A 4,343-nucleotide genomic window follows, 5' to 3' on the forward strand; every position below is an offset into this window, starting at 1 on the left:
TGGTATAGATGACATTTGCCTATGAAATTTGTAACTTCTTTTCCTGTCTCGAGACTTGGTGCAGCTGGCATGCCTTCTGGCCTAGAGAACACCTGTGCACACCACTCCTCCCTTTCACTTGTCCCATACATACTTGCAGCCTTAGGAAATGTCTGATTTCAGTTTTCATCTTGTATGAATATAGGTCTAGCTGTTACTCATATTGTGGAGGCAAAATTGATTGATTGGTCTCCTACTTAAAGTATTTCAGGCATCACTGAAGGTGGGAGAGGAGGCAGAGGGCTTTCCCAGTGACCTAGGGATGAGGCCTTGTATGACAGAAACTCACATAGTCCAAGGTAACGGAAAAATCCGAACCAAACTGTCGAAGAGGAATGAGTTCAGAAGGCTAGACTCTTTATAGGATATTTTGACATCATAACAGACAAGTTGAAAGTCAGTTTGTATTTACCTCCTAATTTGAACAAAGTAGACTGTTTTTCAAATTACCTAGCCTTTCTATGATTTTTAAGTCGACTTTCTCTTCATTTCTACCCTTCCATTATTGGGCTTTGCAACTATATTAATGAGTGACTTTCTATTGCATGTGTGTGAGCAGTGAGATCGGGAAAGAAACCAACATTTAGTGGAGAAAGGCAATAACAACATCTGGAAACATATTGATTGAATTATCTGTGTAATTTCAATGAAACCAACCAAATTGCATAGATTTTATCCCCAAACATAAGTAAGAAAATACTAGTTCGGTATATTAGAAATATGTGTCTAATCCTATTATAAGCCTATTAATCTTATAACTATCATAACATTAGTTTGAAAGCCCCCTTCCTCCCCCTGTACCCTCCCCTCCCCCCCCCCACCCAGAAGCTCATTGTCACATTTATTAGTAGTAGCTGGAACTGGACTGGTGCTTCCATGGGGACTGTTGGGATAAATTCTAGGGGACAGCAACAGGAAGGGACATCAGTGATGATCAGCTAGGATCTTAAGATGGGATACAGAGCACAGTGATGGGTCATCATGGTGCTGTCACAGCACAAGGAGCTACTGGATGTTCTTCCTTCCTTCCTGAATATTCCCTGCGCCTCAGTCCACGATGGGCAGTACCTCCCACAGACTTGGAGCTTTGGCTACTTCCTAGATGTGAAGTCACACTGACCACATCTGAGGCACCCCCCATCTCCAATCATGGCCAGTCAGTTGTCCTCAGTAAGCCTCAGGACTGAACACTTCCAACTGCCTGACACAGATGACAGGAAAGAGATAGGGAAAAGAAACTTCCATTTTCCCAAGAAAGCTGGAAGAGAGAGAGGGCAGATTGTTTCTGGGTAGGAACAGCACTCCGAGGAAAATGAGACTTCTCAGTTCTTCAGCTGAGACACCTCATATAGATATACTCTCAGTTCTATAGCTGAGATACCTCATACAGATATGCAGCCAGCATCTTGGTTCCTTCTATATAATTGAGCCTGTTGACCTTTTTGCTCTGTGAGTGGGCACTGTCATCTGCTGATCCCACTGGCAACAGCATGACATTTTTGCCTGTGGCCTCTTGAAAGTTCCAGGTCACAGGAATACTGCCACCTTCCCTGGTCAAGTCAGGCTCAACACCAAACACTGTCTTCAGGGCTCTTCTCCCTGTCTGGTAATGAGGATGGTTGAAGTCAGACATCCACGGCTTCCCACGGGGGCTCATATATACCTTGAACTTGTTGGGAATCTGAAGTTCAGCAAGCTTTTTTGACAAGTAGCTTGAAACTTGCTTGCTAACAACTTCTGGTATCATGTTTGACACGAGCCTGATGGAGAACTTGCCATCTACTTCCTTGGGGATCACAGTCTTGAACTGGAGAAGGCCTCTTCGATTCCATGGAGGGACTGGGACAGGTATCGCCATCTGTGCATCAGGATATCTTTCTTGCAGCTGTGCTGAAGCATCCTCACATCTTTAGTGAACTCTTCCATATCAAAGCCAATGTGGTCATAGAGCTCACACTCCTTATCTGTTACAGGCACCACAGCACTGTTGATGCTGGGGATACATTTTTTCCCCTTCTTGTCTACCAGACAACCCATCAGTGAAATGAAATCCATCATGGCCTCGTGCACTGAGCCACCATATACCCCAGAATGGAGGACTTTGTCACTGCATTCCACCTCGATGAAGAAGTAACAAATGCCTCTGAGGCCGTACATGATGCACGGTTTATTCTTCCCAAGCCAGTAATTGTCCGAAATGCACACATAGTCCCTATCTTTGAAGAACTTGTCTTTCTGGGCAAAAATTAGCTCATCCAGGTCTTTGGAACCAGACTGGTCCATGCCTTCTAGGCAGAACCGCAGGTTGCCTGGGATCTCCTGGCCAGTCTTCTGATAGGCTTCCAGGGCATTCATCCATCCAACCACCGCCCCTTATCTTCTGTGCAGTTTCTCCCATACAACTTGCCTTCCCGCTCCACCAAGGAGAAAAGGGCTCACTGTCCCACCCATCCTCCAGGACTGAAGGTTGCATATCCAGGCGCCTGTAAATGCACACTGTTTTCTTCTGAGGATCGCTGCCCAGTTTGCCCAGCAGAATGGGAGGAAGGGTATCCCTGAGCCATCCCGGAGCTTCTGCTTCCCAATATCCACCAGCTCCACAGAACCCTCCAGCCTCTGGAAATCAGCAGCTGCCACCTCCTTCATCCTTCTGATCTCTCCTCTAGTCTCCAGCCATGCAGACACGCTCTGGATGACCACCCATTCTGCAAGTTTCTTGACACAGTGGTCCTGGTTTTCATCGATGTATTGGAAGACAGCTCTGAGGGCTGACATCTTTCAGGCCGACTTCAGACCTAGGAAACTCACGCCGCGTCAGTTTGAAAGTTTTTAAAACAAAATTTAGCTTCCATTTCCAGCCACATCCTTAGACACATAATTTAGACATACAGATTTATTTGAGTTCCCTGTGACTTACATGAGCTAAAATGACATAAATTAAGATAGTGGCTTACAAGGCAGCCTGGTCACGTGATAAGCTTCTAATGAAGCAGGACTCATATGAAGCAAAGGCTGACCGAAATTCATCTTCCCACTGCTTCAAAACTCCTCAAGTTCAGTGGGCAAGGGAGATACACTAGAGCAAAGTTTAACGGCACAAATGTACAAAAATGCCTGAATGAATTCCGTTCTTATGTATGCTAATTTGAGATTAATAGCATAATTGCTCAAGAAAACTTTACATAGTAAAAAATTTCAAAATACTGTTTACAAACAAAAATGTTTGAAAAAAAATACTCGATGCCAATTTGTAAAACAAAGCCAAACCTATAAAAGTACTTGTTCTTCGGTAAGAATATTTCCACCTTTATTTTAAGTGTTGTACAAAATGTTTTAGCCTACTCCGCATGGAGTAGATATCTAGGGCTAGACTTCCAAGGACCACCTCACCGACTACACCAGAACACTCTGCACAGAAGCTTGCCTCAGGAGTTGTCCATACTTGTAAGACTCATCTTAATATCCTGTACACACTAACACTGGGGCCAAATCAAACCTTTCTCTGAGTTGTTTGATTGTTTGCTTTTCTTGATTGGATCTGAGAGCTGAACCTAAGTTACAGAACAAATTCTTTCTTAACTATGTCCTACCCTTAGGTAGGAGGCTCGACTTTAACACCAGCCTACCATTTATTAATTTGAATACCATCAGAACCACTCATGCAGCTCAATGAAAAAGAGTTAATACACAAATTTAAGAGAGAATTGTTGATGGTTCATTCTTTTCTTTTTTTTGTTTTTGTTTTTGTTTTTGTTGTTTTTTCGAGACAGGGTTTCTCTGTGTAGCCCTGGCTGTCCTAGAACTCACTTTGTAGACCAGGCTGGCCTCGAACTGAGAAATCCACCTCCCTCTGCCTCCCGAGTGCTGGGATTAAAGGCATGTGCCACCACGCCTGGCTTGGATGGTTCATTCTTAAGAAGTTAAGCCTGAGGTCTGTGGGAGGAATCCTGGCTCTACCCAGTTTGTTGTTTTTTACAACTGAATTGTTCCTCTATTCTCTCCTCTCTGTTCCCCTTCCCCACTCCATCTCCTGTTTCACAATGTGTGAATGTGTCTCTACACACAAAACACAGAACATGAAGCTGTGCTCTTTTGTAAGGGCACAAAAGGGCAAGGAAACAACACTTTGCCCTCTCCTACTTTCACAGCTGGAATTATTTATCCATCTGCACTAACCCATCACATTTCTATAATTGGGCTCACTAACATTTGATCATGAAATTCCCTTTCTTGGAAATGTAGGTAAACTTTTGTCACTGTTTTACCACTCCATCAAAGGAACAGGGAATGGATATTTATGGTCA

The 4,343-nt window shown here is 43.8% G+C and overlaps 1 pseudogene; it reads right to left on the reverse strand.

Annotated features, from left to right (window-relative positions):
• Window positions 1-1,405: 1,405 nt before the first annotated feature.
• LOC110307534 lies at window positions 1,406-2,814 on the reverse strand (annotated as a pseudogene).
• Between the last annotated feature and the right edge of the window lie 1,529 nt (window positions 2,815-4,343).

The sequence above is a fragment of the Mus caroli genome, chromosome 13 (genome assembly GCF_900094665.2).
Source record: "Mus caroli chromosome 13, CAROLI_EIJ_v1.1, whole genome shotgun sequence".
In the NCBI taxonomy this organism is placed as follows: Eukaryota; Metazoa; Chordata; class Mammalia; order Rodentia; family Muridae; genus Mus; species Mus caroli.